General features: G+C 29.8%; 2 long non-coding RNA genes across 3 annotated transcripts in view; one reads left to right on the top strand and one right to left on the bottom strand.

Annotated features, from left to right (window-relative positions):
- Positions 1-5,142, top strand: part of LOC120330772 (uncharacterized) — a 188,918-nt gene extending 183,776 nt beyond the window's left edge. For both annotated transcript variants that reach the window (XR_013476603.1, XR_013476604.1), the window contains one exon: positions 4,658-5,142. This is a non-coding gene — a long non-coding RNA (uncharacterized LOC120330772). The remainder of the gene's footprint in view (positions 1-4,657) is intronic.
- LOC144424297 (uncharacterized) overlaps positions 1-25,916 on the bottom strand; it is a 180,167-nt gene that overhangs the window by 77,218 nt on the left and 77,033 nt on the right. The window lies entirely within an intron of this gene.

The raw sequence follows: 25,916 nt of genomic DNA, 5'->3' as shown, positions 1-25,916 counted from the left end.
TCGTTGGAGCTGTTCCAGGGTTTCGACGAGGGTCCTTTAAATTCAGTTTTATATTATGGCACTTTTCCAGCACATCTTCCTCAAATTATGCACATTTAACTAGAGTTCATCTCAAATATTTAAACTTACACGTTTAACAACTGATAAATTAGCGTTGCTGTTTGTATAGTGTGCGCAGTCGTACGTTTTAGTGAACCCGTCATCTCCACGGATGTCGCGCGCTTGGGTGTTTGTGCTTTTATGATAGTGCACTTAGATGTTTTCTGCTTATGACTTTCAAACATCTTGGATTGTTATGAAAAACCTAAGATTTTCAAGATGAATCTTTTCACTTTCTATAACCTTGCACGAAATTAGGCTTCCCCTTTATAAAGTTAGGATTGGGCTCCTAATTTCAACTATTCGGTACAATGGGGTTTGGCGAGGGCTTTCAGGATAGTGCAGGGGTTCGACAGGCGCGGAAAGGTTAAGGTTAACTAGAATTTGAAAAATCACACAACGTTACGTAGTATTGTTTTTTTTCGATGTTGCCATATCGAGAGAGTAGAAACAGACAGGTTCAAATAGATTTGTTATAACATATATCCAATTCATATCGAATTATATTTTCTGTCATTCATAAACCCAAAACTTGACATAGTTCATATAGTTCACATAATGACATAGTTCGTAAAATTACTGGTACATTCAAATTCTAGTCGAAATTAGATCGAAATAAAATTTACCGTCTTCGAATACCACATTGTGCCACCACAACTTTTTGTTGATTAAGTTTTTTTATATTAGTGCTCGATTTCCCGAATATTTTTGAAAAAACCTATTGTGTTTCAAGTATATTACCACAATTGAGAATGTTTCTTAAGAAAAATGAGAGATTTGGGAAAACACCCCCGCCATCTTCAAAATGACAAAATATTAGGTGTCCAGCTTGGGTTGGAGTTCTGGATAAGAATGATTTGAAAATTTGAAATCTGCATTCGTTTTTTTTTTTTTTTGAAAAAAATGCATCAATTAAATTGAATTTAAATCTGTCATCAACTTAAATGCCCGACCCAGATTTGTGTTTGGCAAATTTTTATTTTTATTAAAATACAAAAAAGTACGATAATCAATAATTTATTTCTAAGTCATTGTCGCATGAATTTCTTATCCGTACAAAAATACATTGGAAAATGCTAAATGATGTTTATTGTTTTTACCTGAGTAAAACAGTAAAGATGGAAAGTAAGTATGTTAATATTGGGGAAATGAAAGCAAACGTATCAACAAAAAGGCGCTGAACGTTTCCACAAATTTATGAAAGAAATGAAATGGTCACTTCTAATTCTCTGATAAAGCGTAATAGATTGATAGATTTGAAAGCAGGTAACACGAGGACTTTTTATAAATTTTTAGAATTTTCTGATTTTGTCGTAACGATACTGATCAGTTTGTTCTTCATTGGAGTTTGCGATTACTCTTGAAGAGAGGGAAAATGAACTGCAAAATTCTTGTTCCTTCTTGTTCCATAGAAAACAGTTCCAAACAGTCTGGCAAGCCAGAAAATATCCAATTTACACTGCACACATGACGAGTCATATTAATAAGGCCCTCGCTTAATAGTTTGTTCTATTTTAGCTGATCTACTGCTAATAAGTGGACATTTATAAACTTGTTTTGATATCTCAAGGGCATGACACTGTAATGTCGTTGTACCATACGTAGTTCGTCAAATAGACGCGTTTTTATTCCTTTAATTTGTTTCTTATTTTAATGTTGGAGAGTGTTAGAATAACTATAGGTTAAAACACGTCCAACTAACTGTCAACTGAAGGCGCTTAAATTTACCCAATAGGCTAGATAATTCCTCTTCTACAAATGCGGTGCACTGGTTAAACTTGTGCGTGCATTGAAAAATATACACAAAAGAAAACTAATTCATAATATAGAGCCGAGATTAAATAATGCTTAGGACACAGAATGTTTTTGTGCGTTAAACTGTGTTTGGAAAGACAAAGTTTTGGCGTTGGTTAATTTTAAATTTAGCCGACAGATTACTGGAATGCTTTGGTTTTATTCATTTCGTATCACATTAATGAAAAAATAAATAAAAATACGCTCGGTGCGTTAATAAGCCTTGTTGGCTGTAATTGTGACAAAATTAAACTACTATAATAATATACTAAATATATATACTACTACTATAATTTTGAAAAAACAAAAATGCAGATTCTACTTGATTTCATGCAGGCAGGTTCATCCTAAAACTCTCATTTGTGGTGCGATAGTTTTGAAGTCCTATTTTAAAAATATGTTAACGTAACTATAAAGAAAACGAATCTCCCAAATCAAATAAACCCTCTTTGGGTTTAGTACAAAATATAGAACGCCGTTAACATTATAAAGAGGAAAATATGGAATACCTGTAAAGAAGAAAAATGTCTGTACATTTTATGCTTCAACGGACATTTTTTTTCTGTAGTTCTTTGCGTTTCATACTTTTTTATTTGTTTTTTTTTTGTTGTATTTTGTGGTATTCCAAGACTTCATGATAATATTGATTTTACTTTTATCTTGGTTTGAAAAAGACCATATAGTTGCTCTCCTTTCCTAAGAGGTCATTTATAAACTTGTCCTGGTGTCACGATGCCATGAAAATATAATGTCATTGTAACTTACGGGTCGTCTTCTGATAATCGCGTTTTTATTACTTCAACTTGGTTCCAATTTTAATGCTTGATTCAAATTAGAATATTTTTAAGTTGAAACACGTTCAAATATTAACTGAGTACAGCTGAACTAACCCAATATGCTAGGTTTATTTTGCAATATTATAGTCTGGCTTGAATATTAATTTTTTAACGAATGTTCAAATTACTATCGTGGATTGTTTACTTGTTTTATTTTATCATTAATTGCGGTATATTGAATTTTTCATTTATTTTAATTTCGGTTTGGAATTATTAAAATGAGTGTTCTACCTTCTGCTTAAAACAAACATCAATGTCGTTGTACAGTCGGTGCTGATCAAACGAAATTAGAAAGCTTCCGGAAAAAGGTATCGGGTATCGGTAATATCGGCAAAATATTTGGTATCGGTATTCGTATCGATATCAGCTAAATGTAGACTGATATTTCTAAGATAATTAACTTTTTAATCTATTCCAGAATGTTTTTCAAAAGTAGGTTGAAATACTGATATGAAAATTATTTTTTGCTTTCCACGGTTTTAGCCTCGTTAAGTATGAGCAATGCTGTTTTCCAACCGCGCGAATAGAAACGAGAATAGGCCACCCACAGTAGCCAAACCCGATGAGTTTTCTAACCGAACACCGATATTATTAGCGTCAGTGTGCAATGTATTTAAACTAAAAAATGTATCTGGACCCAAATCATTAATTCTTATTATCTGAAATATGTTTCTATTTCAATCTGAGAAAATTGTGTGGCATAAATACTGCTTGCAAACTGTTACTTTACCTAGTTTGGACTGCATACTTGAGATAATAATTACATAGCATGTAAATGTCGGCAATTTCTGCTTAAAATATTGATATCGGCGTTTTATCGTTGTTGTCGAATCGGTATCGGCGACAAGTGGTATTGGTACATCTCTCATGTTGGAATCTCTAGTATAATGTAATGAACGTTAATGTAATTTTTAAAATTGATATCCACCGCATGCGTTATTGTATCAAATGATATGTTGTAAAACAATGTACTCTTTTACTGCAAACATTAAAAACTCGTATGATATCAAATAGCGTCTCTTATTAAACCATCTTAAGCGTGTAATTGGTTACACATACTACCACTAAGATTCATTTCCTCAGCTACAGACAAAGTTTAATTGTTTTATTCCGTATATATATATTTGACCCGGGGTTATTTTGAGAGTTATCGGGCATTGTACTTTTGGTGAATGACCGCTCATAGACTACTCTCTTTGAGGCAATTTCATCGTCTGTTCGCTGGAAGAAAAGAGGCATGTTGACGTAAACAAAATCTTGTATCGGTCTTGTCTTCTCATATTCTTGTTTGTTTATTATTATTTCGGTATTTCGGATCATTGCGAGTCGGCTATTCAAGAGGTAATTCGCATTAGAAGTTTGTCGTTCAAGTAGTGTTAATTCAATTGCCGTAATAAACTGATTGTTGGCTTGTATTATATTTTAGTTAAATGGGTTCAATAATATTGCATAAATTAATGTTGGTATTGTTTGCATCTTTCGGAATTAAGTATGTTGTCGACCTACTTAGGTTGGTCGTAAAATTTAGCAACCCTATACATTAATAGTTTTGGCTTCTACATTATGCATTTCGCACATATTATTTGTTTTTTCGTACTTTGTTCATGTAGACTGAATATTTCATTGCCAGTAATAGACTTCAATCATATTCAAAGTTGTGGAGTTGTTAATATCGAGAAAACTGGCAGGTTATAGGTCTAAGGTAGTTGATGACGCGCAGCGTCACCGCCCAACACGTTATAGGCGTCTTGTAGAGCCATACGTAATAAGTTGCTCATAATTTACTTCCTCTATTATAAAAAATCATAGTCACTAAATGTATATTTTTATTAATATATTAAAATTAGTATATAGTATATATAAATATAGTATATATATAAATATAGTATATATAAAAAAAATTAGTTTTTTAAAATATATTTTTACAGGATTCCTCAATTAAGGAACGTGACGACTCTTTCTGTTTTTCAAAAGAAAATAAAACTCAATTATTCAAATATGAAGAAGAGTCTTATTAAAGATGATTAAGATGTGCTAGCCAACAAATGCATCGAGTCCACACACAAGACTTTGATATTGAAAAAGTCACTATTTGTTTGAGACTGTATCTCATTGCCATACGCATTAAGCTCGTATGCATGTGCACTGATTACTAATATGTGGTAGCAAACAAATGCATTGGGCAGCACGCACAAATGCCTTTATATCAAATAAGACTGTTGTTTAAAGCTATACTAAAATGCCATACACACTGTAAAAGAAATATATGCAAAAGTTTAACATGGGTCAACTCGTGAGGAACTAACTATTTGTGTATATTGAATAATTGCAAACAGATTCTTGATTGTTTATTTATTAATGAATTGAATCATAGCTCAGAAAACTAAATAAATTGTTATTTGTATATTATCACCCTGCAATGTAATCCTATATTTGATGTCCTGGTATGAAAAATTTAAAATATTTCTTTCGTTTCACGTTATTCTTATATTTTTGTTACTGTTATTATATGTTAGTGATTTATATTATTGTTTATTACTGATATTTTACATTTTTTAATAGGCTTTTTTGTAATATGCTGTTTCCATATTTGGCTTTTTTTTGCCGTAGTCTTTATTTTCTATTGTATTTTTTGAGATATTTTCAACAGGAAAACAAGATATCGTGACACCGACAAAAGAAGAAAAGTATTAACAGGGATCGCCATGGCTTTTTTGTTTTTTATATTTTATTTGTTATAGATAGATTAGTCCCATTCCCGCCATTAGGAATAATAGGGTTTTCATTAGGCTTAGATATTTTTAATGTTATTCTAGCCTCTCAGGCACACAAGTATGAAGACACTGGAAAAATCAAGAAAAGACTGATAGAAGGAAAATCTACAAATTACATGTAAATATTTTTCGAATTTATGAGGCTCAGATATTTTTAATGGTATTCTAGCATCTCAGTCACAGAATTTATCAAGAAGTAAAAAAAAGTCTGATACAAGGAAACAATGAAGAAATTAGGAAAAGACTGAAACAAGGAAAATCTACAAATTGAATGTAAATATTTTTACAAATTTTATTAGGCTTAGATATTGTTAATATTATCTTAGCTTCTCAGCCACAGAATTTGGAAGGCACTGAAGAAATTGAAAGAAGACGGAACCAGAGACAAATCTAAAATACCGGTAAATATGTTACATTTGTTTTATTAGGCATGTTTACTCCTTCTATCTAGGGTTCATTTTGATTTTAGTTCGATATAATATTTTTCTGATTATGTTATTACTGATACAATAATGCACCAAGTATTAGGTTTGTTGCTGGCAATTAATATTTATTAAAAAAGCTTTTTTTTAGTAATATGCTGTATCCATACTTGCCTATCTTATATGTCATAATCATTATTTTCTCTTCTATTTTTAAGATATTTTCAACTGAAAACGATAACGTGACACCGACAAAAGAAGAAAAGTATTAACAGGGCTCGCCATGGATTTTTTGTTTTTTATATTTTATTTGTTATAGATAGATTAGTCCCATTCCCGCCATTAGGAATAATTGGGTTTTTATTAGGCTTAGATATTTTTAATGTTATTCTAGCCTCCCAGGCACACAAGTATGAAGACACTGGAAAAATCAAGAAAAGACGGATTGAAGGAAAATCTATAAATTACGAGTAAATATTTTCGAATTTTATGAGACATAGATATTTTTAATGATATTCTAGCTTCTCAGGCACAGAATAATGTAGAGGTAAGAAAAGACTGATACAAGGAAACAATGAAGAAATTAGGAAAAGACTGAAACAAGGAAAATCTACAAGTTGAATGTAAATATTTTTACAAATTTTATTGGGCTTAGATATTGTTAATATTATCTTAGCTTCTCAGGCACAGAATTTTGAAGGCACTGAAGAAATTGAAAGTAGACGAAACCAGAGACAAATCTAAAAACCCGGTAAATATGTAAGAATTTTTCATTAGGCAGGCTTACTTTTTTCATTTAGTGTTTCTTTTGATTTCAATTCGATGTAATATTTTTCTGAATATATTTTTACTGTTACAATAATGCACCAAGTATTATGTTTATTGCTGGCATTTATTATTTATTAATAAAGCTTTTTTAGTAATATGCTGTATCCATACTTGCCTATCTTATATGTCATAATCATTATTTTCTCTTCTATATTTGAGATATTTTCAACTGGAAACGATAACGTGACACCGACAAAAGAAGAAGAGTATTAACAGGGATCGCCATGGCTTTTTTGTTTTTTATAATTTATTTGTTATAGATAGATTAGTCCCATTCCCGCCATTAGGAATAATAGGGTTTTTATTAGGCTTAGATATTTTTAATGTTATTCTAGCCTCTCAGGCACACAAGTATGAAGACACTGGAAAAATCAAGAAAAGACGGATAGAAGGAAAATCTATAAATTACGAGTAAATATTTTTCGAATTTTATGAGACATAGATATTTTTAATGATATTCTAGCTTCTCAGGCACAGAATAATGTAGAAGTAAGAAAAAGACTGATACAAGGAAACAATGAAGAACTTAGGAAAAGACTGAAACAAGGAAAATCTACAAATTGAATGTAAATATTTTTACAAGTTTTATTGGGCTTAGATATTGTTAATATTATCTTAGCTTCTCAGGCACAGAAATTTGAAGGCACTGAAGAAATTGAAAGAAGACGGAACCAGAGACAAATCTAAAATACCGGTAAATATGTTAGATTTTTCATTAGGCAGGCTTACTTTTTTCATTTAGTGTATATTTTGATTTTAATTCGTTATAATAATTTTCTGAATATATTATTACTGTAACAATAATGCACCAAGTATTATGTTTATTGCTGGCATTTAATATTTATCAATAAAGCTTTTGTAGTAATATGCTGTATACATACTTGCCTATCTTATATGTCATAATCATTATTTTCTCTTCTATTTTTGAGATATTTTCAACTGGAAACGATAACGTGACACCGACAAAAGAAGAAAAGTATTAACAGGGCTCGCCATGGATTTTTTGTTTTTTATATTTTATTTGTCATAGATAGATTAGTCCCATTCCCGCCATTAGGAATAATAGGGTTTTTATTAGGCTTAGATATTTTTAATGTTATTCTAGCCTCTCAGGCACACAAGTATGAAGACACTGGAAAAATCAAGAAAAGACTGATAGAAGGAAAATCTACAAATTACATGTAAATATTTTTCGAATTTTATGAGGCTCAGATATTTTTAATGGTATTCTAGCTTCTCAGTCACAGAATTATGAAGAAGTAAGGAAAAGTCGGATACAAGGAAACAATGAAGAAATTAGGAAAAGACTGAAACAAGGAAAATCTACAAATTGAATGTAAATATTTTTACAAATTTTATTGGACTTAGATATTGTTGATATTATCTTAGCTTCTCAGGCACAGAAATTTGAATGCACTGAACAAATTGAAAGAAGACGGAACCAGAGACAAATCTAAAATACCGGTAAATATGTCACATTTGTTTTATTAGGCATGCTTACTCCTTTTATCTAGTGTTCATTTTGATTTTAGTTCGATATAATATTTTTCTGATTATGTTATTGCTGATACAATAATGCACCAAGTATTATGTTTATTGCTGGCATTTATTATTTATTAATAAAGCTTTTTTAGTAATATGCTGTATCCATACTTGCCTATCTTATATGTCATAATCATTATTTTCTCTTCTATTTTTGAGATGTGTTTTCAACTCGAAACGATAACGTGACACCGACAAAAGAAGGAAAGTATTAACAGGAATCGCCATGGCTTTTTTGTTTTATATAATTTATTTTTTATAGATAGATTAGTCCCATTCCCGCCATTAGCAATATTAGGGTTATTATTAGGCTTAGATATTTTTAATGTTATTCTAGCCTCTCAGGCACACAAGTATGAAGACACTGGAAAAATCAAGAAAAGACTGATAGAAGGAAAATCTATAAATTATGAGTAAATATTTTTCGAATTTTATGAGACATAGATATTTTTAATGGTATTCTAGCTTCTCAGGCACAGAATAATGTAGAAGTAAGAAAAAGACTGATACAAGGAAACAATGAAGAACTTAGGAAAAGACTGAAACAAGGAAAATCTACAAATTGAATGTAAATATTTTTACAAATTTTATTGGGCTTAGATATTGTTAATATTATCTTAGCTTCTCAGGCACAGAATTTTGAAGGCACTGAAGAAATTGAAAGAAGACGGAACCAGAGACAAATCTAAAATACCGGTAAATATGTTAGATTTTTCATTAGGCAGGCTTACTTTTTTCATTTAGTGTATATTTTGAATTTAATTCGATATAATAATTTTCTGAATATATTATTACTGTTACAATAATGCACCAAGTATTATGTTTATTGCTGGCATTTACTATTTATCAATAGAGCTTTTGTAGTAATATGCTGTATACATACTTGCCTATCTTATATGTCATAATCATTATTTTCTCTTCTATTTTTGAGATATTTTCAACTGGAAACGATAACGTGACACCGACAAAAGAAGAAAAGTATTAACAGAGCTCGCCATGGATTTTTTGTTTTTTTATATTTTATTTGTCATAGATAGATTAGTCCCATTCCCGCCATTAGGAATAATAGGGTTTTTATTAGGCTTAGATATTTTTAATGTTATTCTAGCCTCTCAGGCACACAAGTATGAAGACACTGGAAAAATCAAGAAAAGACTGATAGAAGGAAAATCTACAAATTACATGTAAATATTTTTCGAATTTTATGAGGCTCAGATATTTTTAATGGTATTCTAGCTTCTCAGTCACAGAATTATGAAGAAGTAAGAAAAAGTCGGATACAAGGAAACAATGAAGAAATTAGGAAAAGACTGAAACAAGGAAAATCTACAAATTGAATGTAAATATTTTTACAAATTTTATTGGACTTAGATATTGTTAATATTATCTTAGCTTCTCAGGCACAGAAATTTGAATGCACTGAACAAATTGAAAGAAGACGGAACCAGAGACAAATCTAAAATACCGGTAAATATGTTACATTTGTTTTATTAGGCATGCTTACTCCTTTTATCTAGTGTTCATTTTGATTTTAGTTCGATATAATATTTTTCTGATTATGTTATTGCTGATACAATAATGCACCAAGTATTATGTTTATTGCTGGCATTTATTATTTATTAATAAAGCTTTTTTAGTAATATGCTGTATCCATACTTGCCTATCTTATATGTCATAATCATTATTTTCTCTTCTATTTTTGAGATATTTTCAACTGGAAACGATAACGTGACACTGACAAAAGAAGAAAAGTATTAACAGGGCTCGCCATGTATTTTTTGTTTTTTATATTTTATTTGTCATAGATAGATTAGTCCCATTCCCGCCATTAGGAATAATAGGGTTTTTATTAGGCTTAGATATTTTTAATGTTATTCTAGCCTCTCAGGCACACAAGTATGAAGACACTGGAAAAATCAAGAAAAGACTGATAGAAGGAAAATCTACAAATTACATGTAAATATTTTTCGAATTTTATGAGGATCAGATATTTTTAATGGTATTCTAGCTTCTCAGTCACAGAATTATGAAGAAGTAAGAAAAAGTCTGATACAAGGAAACAATGAAGAAACTAGGAAAAGACTGAAACAAGGAAAATCTACAAATTGAATGTAAATATTATTACAAATTTTATTGGGCTTAGATATTGTTAATATTATCTTAGCTTCTCAGGCACAGAATTTTGAAGGCACTGAAGAAATTGAAAGAAGACGGAACCAGAGACAAATCTAAAATACCGGTGAATATGTTACATTTGTTTTATTAGGCATGCTTAATCCTTCTATCTAGTGTTCATTTTGATTTTAGTTCGATATAATATTTTTCTGATTATGTTATTACTGATACAATAATGCACCAAATAATATGTTTATTGCTGGCATTTATTATTTATTAATAAAGCTTTTTTAGTAATATGCTGTATCCATACTTGCCTATCTTATATGTCATAATCATTATTTTCTCTTCTATTTTTGAGATGTTTTCAACTGGAAACGATAACGTGACACCGACAAAAAAAGAAAAGTATTAACAGGAATCGCCATGGCTTTTTTGTTTTTTATAATTTATTTGTTATAGATAGATTAGTCCCATTCCCGCCATTAGGAATAATAGGGTTTTTATTAGGCTTAGATATTTTTAATGTTATTCTAGCCTCTCAGGCACACAAGTATGAAGACACTGGAAAAATCAAGAAAAGACTGATAGAAGGAAAATCTATAAATTATGAGTAAATATTTTTCGAATTTTATGAGACATAGATATTTTTAATGATATTCTAGCTTCTCAGGCACAGAATAATGTAGAAGTAAGAAAAAGACTGATACAAGGAAACAATGAAGAACTTAGGAAAAGACTGAAACAAGGAAAATCTACAAATTGAATGTAAATATTTTTACAAATTTTATTGGGCTTAGATATTGTTAATATTATCTTAGCTTCTCAGGCACAGAATTTTGAAGGCACTGAAGAAATTGAAAGAAGACGGAACCAGAGACAAATCTAAAATACCGGTAAATATGTTAGATTTTTCATTAGGCAGGCTTACTTTTTTCATTTAGTGTATATTTTGAATTTAATTCGATATAATAATTTTTTGAATATATTATTACTGTTACAATAATGCACCAAGTATTATGTTTATTGCTGGCATTTAATATTTATCAATAGAGCTTTTGTAGTAATATGCTGTATACATACTTGCCTATCTTATATGTCATAATCATTATTTTCTCTTCTATTTTTGAGATATTTTCAACTGGAAACGATAACGTGACACCGACAAAAGAATAAAAGTATTAACAGGGCTCGCCATGGATTTTTTGTTTTTTATATTTTATTTGTCATAGATAGATTAGTCCCATTCCCGCCATTAGGAATAATAGGGTTTTTATTAGGCTTAGATATTTTTAATGTTATTCTAGCCTCTCAGGCACACAAGTATGAAGACACTGGAAAAATCAAAAAAAGACTGATAGAAGGAAAATCTACAAATTACATGTGAATATTTTTCGAATTTTATGAGGCTCAGATATTTTCAATGGTATTCTAGCTTCTCAGTCACAGAATTATGAAGAAGTAAGAAAAAGTTGGATACAAGGAAACAATGAAGAAATTAGGAAAAGACTGAAACAAGGAAAATCTACAAATTGAATGTAAATATTTTTACAAATTTTATTGGACTTAGATATTGTTAATATTATCTTAGCTTCTCAGGCACAGAAATTTGAATGCACTGAACAAATTGAAAGAAGACGGAACCAGAGACAAATCTAAAATACCGGTAAATATGTTACATTTGTTTTATTAGGCATGCTTACTCCTTTTATCTAGTGTTCATTTTGATTTTAGTTCGATATAATATTTTTCTGATTATGTTATTGCTGATACAATAATGCACCAAGTATTATGTTTATTGCTGGCATTTATTATTTATTAATAAAGCTTTTTTAGTAATATGCTGTATCCATACTTGCCTATCTTATATGTCATAATCATTATTTTCTCTTCTATTTTTGAGATATTTTCAACTGGAAACGATAACGTGACACTGACAAAAGAAGAAAAGTATTAACAGGGCTCGCCATGTATTTTTTGTTTTTTATATTTTATTTGTCATAGATAGATTAGTCCCATTCCCGCCATTAGGAATAATAGGGTTTTTATTAGGCTTAGATATTTTTAATGTTATTCTAGCCTCTCAGGCACACAAGTATGAAGACACTGGAAAAATCAAGAAAAGACTGATAGAAGGAAAATCTACAAATTACATGTAAATATTTTTCGAATTTTATGAGGCTCAGATATTTTTAATGGTATTCTAGCTTCTCAGTCACAGAATTATGAAGAAGTAAGAAAAAGTCGGATACAAGGAAACAATGAAGAAATTAGGAAAAGACTGAAACAAGGAAAATCTACAAATTGAATGTAAATATTTTTACAAATTTTATTGGACTTAGATATTGTTAATATTATCTTAGCTTCTCAGGCACAGAAATTTGAATGCACTGAACAAATTGAAAGAAGACGGAACCAGAGACAAATCTAAAATACCGGTGAATATGTTACATTTGTTTTATTAGGCATGCTTAATCCTTCTATCTAGTGTTCATTTTGATTTTAGTTCGATATAATATTTTTCTGATTATGTTATTACTGATACAATAATGCACCAAATATTATGTTTATTGCTGGCATTTATGATTTATTAATAAAGCTTTTTTAGTAATATGCTGTATCCATACTTGCCTATCTTATATGTCATAATCATTATTTTCTCTTCTATTTTTGAGATGTTTTCAACTGGAAACGATAACGTGACACCGACAAAAAAAGAAAAGTATTAACAGGAATCGCCATGGCTTTTTTGTTTTTTATAATTTATTTGTTATAGATAGATTAGTCCCATTCCCGCCATTAGGAATAATAGGGTTTTTATTAGGCTTAGATATTTTTAATGTTATTCTAGCCTCTCAGGCACACAAGTATGAAGACACTGGAAAAATCAAGAAAAGACTGATAGAAGGAAAATCTATAAATTATGAGTAAATATTTTTCGAATTTTATGAGACATAGATATTTTTAATGATATTCTAGCTTCTCAGGCACAGAATAATGTAGAAGTAAGAAAAAGACTGATACAAGGAAACAATGAAGAACTTAGGAAAAGACTGAAACAAGGAAAATCTACAAATTGAATGTAAATATTTTTACAAATTTTATTGGGCTTAGATATTGTTAATATTATCTTAGCTTCTCAGGCACAGAATTTTGAAGGCACTGAAGAAATTGAAAGAAGACGGAACCAGAGACAAATCTAAAATACCGGTAAATATGTTAGATTTTTCATTAGGCAGGCTTACTTTTTTCATTTAGTGTATATTTTGAATTTAATTCGATATAATAATTTTTTGAATATATTATTACTGTTACAATAATGCACCAAGTATTATGTTTATTGCTGGCATTTAATATTTATCAATAGAGCTTTTGTAGTAATATGCTGTATACATACTTGCCTATCTTATATGTCATAATCATTATTTTCTCTTCTATTTTTGAGATATTTTCAACTGGAAACGATAACGTGACACCGACAAAAGAATAAAAGTATTAACAGGGCTCGCCATGGATTTTTTGTTTTTTATATTTTATTTGTCATAGATAGATTAGTCCCATTCCCGCCATTAGGAATAATAGGGTTTTTATTAGGCTTAGATATTTTTAATGTTATTCTAGCCTCTCAGGCACACAAGTATGAAGACACTGGAAAAATCAAAAAAAGACTGATAGAAGGAAAATCTACAAATTACATGTGAATATTTTTCGAATTTTATGAGGCTCAGATATTTTCAATGGTATTCTAGCTTCTCAGTCACAGAATTATGAAGAAGTAAGAAAAAGTCGGATACAAGGAAACAATGAAGAAATTAGGAAAAGACTGAAACAAGGAAGATCTACAAATTGAATGTAAATATTTTTACAAATTTTATTGGACTTAGATATTGTTAATATTATCTTAGCTTCTCAGGCACAGAAATTTGAATGCACTGAACAAATTGAAAGAAGACGGAACCAGAGACAAATCTAAAATACCGGTAAATATGTTACATTTGTTTTATTAGGCATGCTTACTCCTTTTATCTAGTGTTCATTTTGATTTTAGTTCGATATAATATTTTTCTGATTATGTTATTGCTGATACAATAATGCACCAAGTATTATGTTTATTGCTGGCATTTATTATTTATTAATAAAGCTTTTTTAGTAATATGCTGTATCCATACTTGCCTATCTTATATGTCATAATCATTATTTTCTCTTCTATTTTTGAGATATTTTCAACTGGAAACGATAACGTGACACTGACAAAAGAAGAAAAGTATTAACAGGGCTCGCCATGTATTTTTTGTTTTTTATATTTTATTTGTCATAGATAGATTAGTCCCATTCCCGCCATTAGGAATAATAGGGTTTTTATTAGGCTTAGATATTTTTAATGTTATTCTAGCCTCTCAGGCACACAAGTATGAAGACACTGGAAAAATCAAGAAAAGACTGATAGAAGGAAAATCTACAAATTACATGTAAATATTTTTCGAATTTTATGAGGCTCAGATATTTTTAATGGTATTCTATCTTCTCAGTCACAGAATTATGAAGAAGTAAGAAAAAGTCTGATACAAGGAAACAATGAAGAAATTAGGAAAAGACTGAAACAAGGAAAATCTACAAATTGAATGTAAATATTATTACAAATTTTATTGGGCTTAGATATTGTTAATATTATCTTAGCTTCTCAGGCACAGAATTTTGAAGGCACTGAAGAAATTGAAAGAAGACGGAACCAGAGACAAATCTAAAATACCGGTGAATATGTCACATTTGTTTTATTAGGCATGCTTAATCCTTCTATCTAGTGTTCATTTTGATTTTAGTTCGATATAATATTTTTCTGATTATGTTATTACTGATACAATAATGTACCAAATATTATGTTTATTGCTGGCATTTATTATTTATTAATAAAGCTTTTTTAGTAATATGCTGTATCCATACTTGCCTATCTTATATGTCATAATCATTATTTTCTCTTCTATTTTTGAGATGTTTTCAACTGGAAACGATAACGTGACACCGACAAAAGAAGAAAAGTATTAACAGGAATCGCCATGGCTTTTTTGTTTTTTATAATTTATTTGTTATAGATAGATTAGTCCCATTCCCGCCATTAGGAATAATAGGGTTTTTATTAGGCTTAGATATTTTTAATGTTATTCTAGCCTCTCAGGCACACAAGTATGAAGACACTGGAAAAATCAAGAAAAGACTGATAGAAGGAAAATCTATAAATTATGAGTAAATATTTTTCGAATTTTATGAGACATAGATATTTTTAATGATATTCTAGGATCTCAGGCACAGAATAATGTAGAAGTAAGAAAAAGACTGATACAAGGAAACAAGAAGAACTTAGGAAAAGACTGAAACAAGGAAAATCTACAAATTGAATGTAAATATTTTTACAAATTTTATTGGGCTTAGATATTGTTAATATTATCTTAGCTTCTCAGGCACAGAATTTTGAAGGCACTGAAGAAATTGAAAGAAGACGGAACCAGAGACAAATCTAAAATACCGGTGAATATGTTAGATTTTTCATTAGGCAGGCTTACTGTTTTCATTTAGTGTATATTTTGATTTTAATTCGATATAATAATTTTCTGAATATATTATTACTGTTACAATAATGCACCAAGTATTATGTTTATTGCTGGCATTTAATATTTATCAATAAAGCTTTTGTAGTAATATTCTGTATCCATACTTGCCTATCTTATATGTCATAATCATTATTTTCTCTTCTATTTTTGAGATATTTTCAACTGGAAACGATAACGTGACACCGACAAAAGAAGAAAAGTATTAACAGGGCTCGCCATGGATTTTTTGTTTTTTATAATTTATTTGTCATAGATAGATTAGTCCCATTCCCGCCATTAGGAATAATAGAGTTTTTATTAGGCTTAGATATTTTTAATGTTATTCTAGCCTCTCAGGCACACAAGTATGAAGACACTGGAAAAATCAAGAAAAGACTGATAGAAGGAAAATCTACAAATTACATGTAAATATTTTTCGAATTTTATGAGGCTCAGATATTTTTAATGGTGTTATAGCTTCTCAGTCACAGAATTATGAAGAAGTAAGAAAAAGTCTGATACAAGGAAACAATGAAGAATTAGGAAAAGACTGAAACAAGGAAAATCTACAAATTGAATGTAAATATTTTTACAAATTTTATTTGGCTTAGATATTGTTAATATTATCTTAGCTTCTCAGGCACAGAAATTTGAAGGCACTGAAGAAATTGAAAGAAGACGGAACCAGAGACAAATCTGAAATACCGGTAAATATGTTACATTTGTTTTATTAGTCATGCTCACTCCTTCTATCTAGTGTTCGTTTTGATTTTAGTTCGATATAATATTTTTCTGATTATGTTATTACTGATACAATAATGCACCAAGTATTATGTTTATTGCTGGCATTTATTATTTATTAATAAAGCTTTTTTAGTAATATGCTGTATCCATACTTGCCTATCTTTTATGTCATAATCATTATTTTCTCTTCTATTTTTGAGATATTTTCAACTGGAAACGATAACGTGACACCGACAAAAGAATAAAAGTATTAACAGGGCTCGCCATGGATTTTTTGTTTTTTATATTTTATTTGTCATAGATAGATTAGTCCCATTCCCGCCATTAGGAATAATAGGGTTTTTATTAGGCTTAGATATTTTTAATGTTATTCTAGCCTCTCAGGCACACAAGTATGAAGACACTGGAAAAATCAAAAAAAGACTGATAGAAGGAAAATCTACAAATTACATGTGAATATTTTTCGAATTTTATGAGGCTCAGATATTTTTAATGGTATTCTAGCTTCTCAGTCACAGAATTATGAAGAAGTAAGAAAAAGTCGGATACAAGGAAACAATGAAGAAATTAGGAAAAGACTGAAACAAGGAAAATCTACAAATTGAATGTAAATATTTTTACAAATTTTATTGGACTTAGATATTGTTAATATTATCTTAGCTTCTCAGGCACAGAAATTTGAATGCACTGAACAAATTGAAAGAAGACGGAACCAGAGACAAATCTAAAATACCGGTAAATATGTTACATTTGTTTTATTAGGCATGCTTACTCCTTTTATCTAGTGTTCATTTTGATTTTAGTTCGATATAATATTTTTCTGATTATGTTATTGCTGATACAATAATGCACCAAGTATTATGTTTATTGCTGGCATTTATTATTTATTAATAAAGCTTTTTTAGTAATATGCTGTATCCATACTTGCCTATCTTATATGTCATAATCATTATTTTCTCTTCTATTTTTGAGATATTTTCAACTGGAAACGATAACGTGACACTGACAAAAGAAGAAAAGTATTAACAGGGCTCGCCATGTATTTTTTGTTTTTTATATTTTATTTGTCATAGATAGATTAGTCCCATTCCCGCCATTAGGAATAATAGGGTTTTTATTAGGCTTAGATATTTTTAATGTTATTCTAGCCTCTCAGGCACACAAGTATGAAGACACTGGAAAAATCAAGAAAAGACTGATAGAAGGAAAATCTACAAATTACATGTAAATATTTTTCGAATTTTATGAGGCTCAGATATTTTTAATGGTATTCTATCTTCTCAGTCACAGAATTATGAAGAAGTAAGAAAAAGTCTGATACAAGGAAACAATGAAGAAATTAGGAAAAGACTGAAACAAGGAAAATCTACAAATTGAATGTAAATATTATTACAAATTTTATTGGGCTTAGATATTGTTAATATTATCTTAGCTTCTCAGGCACAGAATTTTGAAGGCACTGAAGAAATTGAAAGAAGACGGAACCAGAGACAAATCTAAAATACCGGTGAATATGTCACATTTGTTTTATTAGGCATGCTTAATCCTTCTATCTAGTGTTCATTTTGATTTTAGTTCGATATAATATTTTTCTGATTATGTTATTACTGATACAATAATGCACCAAATATTATGTTTATTGCTGGCATTTATTATTTATTAATAAAGCTTTTTTAGTAATATGCTGTATCCATACTTGCCTATCTTATATGTCATAATCATTATTTTCTCTTCTATTTTTGAGATGTTTTCAACTGGAAACGATAACGTGACACCGACAAAAGAAGAAAAGTATTAACAGGAATCGCCATGGCTTTTTTGTTTTTTATAATTTATTTGTTATAGATAGATTAGTCCCATTCCCGCCATTAGGAATAATAGGGTTTTTATTAGGCTTAGATATTTTTAATGTTATTCTAGCCTCTCAGGCACACAAGTATGAAGACACTGGAAAAATCAAGAAAAGACTGATAGAAGGAAAATCTATAAATTATGAGTAAATATTTTTCGAATTTTATGAGACATAGATATTTTTAATGATATTCTAGCTTCTCAGGCACAGAATAATGTAGAAGTAAGAAAAAGACTGATACAAGGAAACAAGAAGAACTTAGGAAAAGACTGAAACAAGGAAAATCTACAAATTGAATGTAAATATTTTTACAAATTTTATTGGGCTTAGATATTGTTAATATTATCTTAGCTTCTCAGGCCCAGAATTTTGAAGGCACTGAAGAAATTGAAAGAAGACGGAACCAGAGACAAATCTAAAATACCGGTGAATATGTTAGATTTTTCATTAGGCAGGCTTACTGTTTTCATTTAGTGTATATTTTGATTTTAATTCGATATAATAATTTTCTGAATATATTATTACTGTTACAATAATGCACCAAGTATTATGTTTATTGCTGGCATTTAATATTTATCAATAAAGCTTTTGTAGTAATATTCTGTATCCATACTTGCCTATCTTATATGTCATAATCATTATTTTCTCTTCTATTTTTGAGATATTTTCAACTGGAAACGATAACGTGACACCGACAAAAGAAGAAAAGTATTAACAGGGCTCGCCATGGATTTTTTGTTTTTTATAATTTATTTGTCATAGATAGATTAGTCCCATTCCCGCCATTAGGAATAATAAAGTTTTTATTAGGCTTAGATATTTTTAATGTTATTCTAGCCTCTCAGGCACACAAGTATGAAGACACTGGAAAAATCAAGAAAAGACTGATAGAAGGAAAATCTACAAATTACATGTAAATATTTTTCGAATTTTATGAGGCTCAGATATTTTTAATGGTGTTATAGCTTCTCAGTCACAGAATTATGAAGAAGTAAGAAAAAGTCTGATACAAGGAAACAATGAAGAATTAGGAAAAGACTGAAACAAGGAAAATCTACAAATTGAATGTAAATATTTTTACAAATTTTATTTGGCTTAGATATTGTTAATATTATCTTAGCTTCTCAGGCACAGAAATTTGAAGGCACTGAAGAAATTGAAAGAAGACGGAACCAGAGACAAATCTGAAATACCGGTAAATATGTTACATTTGTTTTATTAGTCATGCTCACTCCTTCTATCTAGTGTTCATTTTGATTTTAGTTCGATATAATATTTTTCTGATTATGTTATTACTGATACAATAATGCACCAAGTATTATGTTTATTGCTGGCATTTATTATTTATTAATAAAGATTTTTTAGTAATATGCTGTATCCATACTTGCCTATCTTATATGTCCTAATCATTATTTTCTCTTCTATAGAAGGAAAATCTACAAATTACATGTAAATATTTTTCGAATTTTATGAGGCTCAGATATTTTTAATGGTATTCTAGCTTCTCAGTCACAGAATTATGAAGAAGTAAGAAAAAGTCGGATACAAGGAAACAATGAAGAAATTAGGAAAAGACTGAAACAAGGAAAATCTACAAATTGAATGTAAATATTTTTACAAATTTTATTGGACTTAGATATTGTTAATATTATCTTAGCTTCTCAGGCACAGAAATTTGAATGCACTGAACAAATTGAAAGAAGACGGAACCAGAGACAAATCTAAAATACCGGTAAATATGTTACATTTGTTTTATTAGGCATGCTTACTCCTTTTATCTAGTGTTCATTTTGATTTTAGTTCGATATAATATTTTTCTGATTAGGTTATTGCTGATACAATAATGTACCAAGTATTATGTTTATTGCTGGCATTTATTAATTATTAATAAAGCTTTTTTAGTAATATGCTGTATCCATACTTGCCTATCTTATATGTCATAATCATTATTTTCTCTTCTATTTTTGAGATATTTTCAACTGGAAACGATAACGTGACACCGACAAAAGAAGAAAAGTATTAACAGGGCTCGCCATGTATTTTTTGTTTTTCATATTTTATTTGTCATAGATAGATTAGTCCCATTCCCGCCATTAGGAATAATAGGGTTTTTATTAGGCTTAGATATTTTTAATGTTATCCTAGCCTCTCAGGCACACAAGTATGAAGACACTGGAAAAATCAAGAAAAGACTGATAGAAGGAAAATCTACAAATTACATGTAAATATTTTTCGAATTTTATGAGGCTCAGATATTTTTAATGGTATTCTAGCTTCTCAGTCACAGAATTATGAAGAAGTAAGAAAAAGTCTGATACAAGGAAACAATGAAGAAATTAGGAAAAGACTGAAACAAGGAAAATCTACAAATTGAATGTAAATAATATTACAAATTTTATTGGGCTTAGATATTGTTAATATTATCTTAGCTGGATACAAGGAAACAATGAAGAACTTAGGAAAAGACTGAAACAAGGAAAATCTACAAATTGAATGTAAATATTTTTACAAATTTTATTGGGCTTAGATATTGTTAATATTATCTTAGCTTCTCAGGCACAGAATTTTGAAGGCACTGAAGAAATTGAAAGAAGACGGAACCAGAGACAAATCTAAAATACCGGTAAATATGTTAGATTTTTCATTAGGCAGGCTTACTGTTTTCATTTAGTGTATATTTTGATTTTATTCGATATAATATTCGATATAATAATTTTCTGAATATATTATTACTGTTACAATAATGCACCAAGTATTATGTTTATTGCTGGCATTTAATATTTATCAATAAAACTTTTGTAGTAATATGCTGTATCCATACTTGCCTATCTTATATGTCATAATCATTATTTTCTCTTCTATTTTTGAGATATTTTCAACTGGAAACGATAACGTGACACCGACAAAAGAAGAAAAGTATTAACAGGGCTCGCCATGGATTTTTTGTTTTTTATATTTTATTTGTCATAGATAGATTAGTCCCATTCCCGCCATTAGGAATAATAGGGTTTTTATTAGGCTTAGATATTTTTAATGTTATTCTAGCCTCTCAGGCACACAAGTATGAAGACACTGGAAAAATCAAGAAAAGACTGATAGAAGGAAAATCTACAAATTACATGTAAATATTTTTCGAATTTTATGAGGCTCAGATATTTTTAATGGTATTCTAGCTTCTCAGTCACAGAATTATGAAGAAGTAAGAAAAAGTCGGATACAAGGAAACAATGAAGAAATTAGGAAAAGACTGAAACAAGGAAAATCTACAAATTGAATGTAAATATTTTTACAAATTTTATTGGGCTTAGATATTGTTAATATAATCTTAGCTTCTCAGGCACAGAAATTTGAAGGCACTGAAGAAATTGAAAGAAAACGGAACCAGAGACAAATCTGAAATACCGGTAAATATGTTACATTTGTTTTATTAGTCATGCTTACTCCTTCTATCTAGTGTTCATTTTGATTTTAGTTCGATATAATATTTTTCTGATTATGTTATTACTGATACAATAATGCACCAAGTATTATGTTTATTGCTGGCATTTATTATTTATTAATAAAGCTTTTTTAGTAATATGCTGTATCCATACGTGCCTATCTTATATGTCATAATCGTTATTTTCTCTTCTATTTTTGAGATATTTTCAACTGGAAACGATAACGTGACACCGACAAAAGAAGAAAAGTATTAACAGTGATCGCCATGGCTTTTTTGTTTTTTATAATTTATTTGTTCTAGATAGATTAGTCCCATTCCCGCCATTAGGAATAATAGGGTTTTTATTAGGCTTAGATATTTTTAATGTTATTCTAGCCTCTCAGGCACACAAGTATGAAGACACTGGAAAAATCAAGAAAAGACGGATAGAAGGAAAATCTATAAATTACGAGTAAATATTTTTCGAATTTTATCAGACATAGATATTTTTAATGATATTCTAGCTTCTCAGGCACAGAATAATGTAGAAGTAAGAAAAAGACTGATACAAGGAAACAATGAAGAACTTAGGAAAAGACTGAAACAAGGAAAATCTACAAATTGAATGTAAATATTTTTACAAATTTCATTGGGCTTAGATATTGTTAATATTATCCTAGCTTCTCAGGCACAGAATTTTGAAGGCACTGAAGAAATTGAAAGAAGACGGAACCAGAGACAAATCTAAAATACCGGTACCGGTAACATTTTTCTGAATATATTATTACTGTTACAATAATGCACCAAGTATTATGTTTATTGCTGGCATTTAATATTTATCAATAAAGCTTTTTTTGTAATATGCTGTATCCATACTTGCCTATCTTATATGTCATAATCAATATTTTCTCTTCTATTTTTGAGATATTTTCAACTGGAAACGATAACGTGACACCGACAAAAGAAGAAAAGTATTAACAGGGCTCGCCATGGATTTTTTATTTTTTATTTGTCATAGATAGATTAGTCCCATTCCCGCCATTAGGAATAATAGGGTTTTTATTAGGCTTAGATATTTTTAATGTTATTCTAGCTTCTCAGGCACACAACTATGATGACACTGAAAAAATCAAGAAAAGACGGATACAAGGAAAATTTACAAATTACATGTAAATATATTTACAAATTTTATTAGGCGTAAATATTTTTAATGGTATTCTAGGTTCTCAGGCACAGAATTATGAAGGCACTGAAGAAATTAGGAGAAGACTGATACAAGGAAAATCTACAAATTGAATGTAAATATTTTTACGAATTTTATTAGGCTTAGATATTGTTAATAATATCTTAGCTTCTCAGGCACAGAATTTTGAAGGCACTGAAGAACTCCAAAAAGACGGAACCACAGACAAATCTAAAATACCGGTAAATATGTTACATGTGTTTTATTAGGCAGGCTTACTCCTTCCATCTAGTGTTCATTTTGATTTGATTTCTCTTATAATATTAATACTTATACAATAATGCACGGGGTAAAATATTTATTGCTGATATTGAATATTTATTTAATAATAAAGCTTTTTTAGTAATATGCTGTATCCATTTTTGCCTATCGCATTTGTCCTAATCATTATTTTCTTTTCTATTTTTGAGATATTTTTTACTGGAAACAGAATATCATGACACCGACTAAAGGAGAAAAGTATTAACAGGGCTTGCCATGGCTTTTTTGTTTTTATTATTTTATTTGATATAGATTCATTCCCCCTATTAGGAATACCCGCCATTAGGAATAATAGGGTTTTTATTAGGCTTAGATATTTTATATGTTATCCTAGTTTCTCAGGCACAGAATAATGTAGAAGTAAAAAGAAGACTGATACAAGGAAACAATGAAGAAATTAGGAAAAGACTGAAACAAGGGAAATTTACAAATTGAATGTAAATATTTTTACAAATTTTATTGGGCTTAGATATTGTTAATTTCATCTTAGCTTCTCAGGCACAGAATTTTGGAGGCACTGAAGAAATTGAAAGACGACTGAACCAGAGACAAATCTAAAATACCGGTAAATATGTTAGATTTGTTTCATGAGGCAGGCTTACTTTTTTCATTTAGTGTTTATTTTGATTTTAATTGATATAATATTTTTCTGAATATATTATTACTGATACAATAATGCAACAAGTATCATGTTTATTGCTGGCATTTAATATTTATGAATAAAGCTTATTTTAGTAATATGCTGTATCCATACCTGGCTATGCTATTTGTCATAATCATTATTTTCTCTTCTATTTTTGAGATATTTTCTACTGGAAACGATATCGTGACACCGACAAAAGAAGAAACGTATTAACAGGGCTCGCCATGGCTTTTTGTTTTTAATATTTTATTTTTTATAGTTAGATTAGTCCCATTCCCGCCATTAGGATTATTATGGTTTTTATTAGGCTTAGATATTTTTAATGTTATTCTAGCTTCTCAGGCACTAAAGAAATTAAGAAAATATGGATACAAGGAAAATCTACACATTACATGTGAATATTTTTACAAATTTTATTAGGCTCAGATATTTTTGATGATAAAAAGTTCAAATAAAAGAATTTCATTAATAGGTTCGATTCTATTGAATGTTTTTAATAAATGATATTTGTTTTCAGAAGATAACCGAGAAATAGAAGAAGCCGAACATTATCTGTGGACACAATCACGATAAGGTATAATATAATACATTAATGACTATGTTTTTATAATTTTGACAAGCCACTGTTTACGGGAGTCAACGTTTTGAGTGTTCATTGTGGTTTTATTGGTATAGTCCTGTTTCCCAAACGACCCGAAATAGTTACCTAATTCGTTTGGCATTTAAATATGGGCATAGGGCGTTTCAGATTTTCCTGGAGCGCGATAGGACCCCATTAACAAGTCCTAACGAGTGGGAAAACCGACACCTCTTGGGTCCACATGGAAGCTCGGTGTTATATTTTGACAATTTAGAAAATACTTTTTTTTTTTTCAATTGTTAAAAAATGCAATGTTACTATATGCAATGAATATAAATTACTTACAAATCTATTTAGATTATTTAATTTATTATGTGGTCACTCCACTTACTTCGCAATATGTTTTAGTTGTATTTTGCATACATATATTGAATGGAGAAAATATGTCTGTACAATATAATAAATTTATTTGCTATGTTTGATTCTGACAGTATTGTTCTATTCCGTATCGAAATGGCAGATTCAGTCAGGCTGATAAATTATATAATTCTACCCAGCAGAACTGTCTAGTTATATTTATTAGTTGGACGCTTGAACCATAAGAATCAGATTCAGATTTTGTCCGGCATGAAATATTATAATGACACAATTAGACAAACAAACAATCAGATTGACAATGTTCGCAATTAATTGACAGGGTTCCAGAAAGACTACCAAAATAAATGCAGAGAGAGTGAGTGAGCTTAGTCAGTTTTACTTTGTAACGTGATGCATGGGTGAGCGTAGTCAGTTTTACTTCGTAACGTCATGCATGAGTGAGCGTAGTCTTTTTTTACTTTTGTATCCTCCCTCATGCATGGGTTAGTGAGCGTAGTCAGTTTCACTTTGTAACGTCATGCATGGGTGAGCGTAGTCAGTTTTCTTTGTAACTTCATGCATGAGTGAGCGTAGTCAGTTTTCTTTGTAACTTCATGCATGAGTGAGCGTAGTCAGTTTTACTTTGTAACGTCATGCATGAGTTAGCGTAGTCTTTTTTACTTTTGTATCCTACCTCATGCATGGGTGAGTGAGCGTAGTCAGTTTCACTTTGTAACGTCATGCATGGGTGAGCGTAGTCAGTTTTACTTTGTAACGTCATGCATGGGGGAGGGAAGCCGGCTTCACTTTGTAACGTCAT

Source organism: Styela clava, chromosome 6, assembly GCF_964204865.1.
Source record: "Styela clava chromosome 6, kaStyClav1.hap1.2, whole genome shotgun sequence".
Lineage (NCBI taxonomy): Eukaryota > Metazoa > Chordata > Ascidiacea > Stolidobranchia > Styelidae > Styela > Styela clava.
This window is presented reverse-complemented; position numbering and strand designations above follow the sequence as displayed.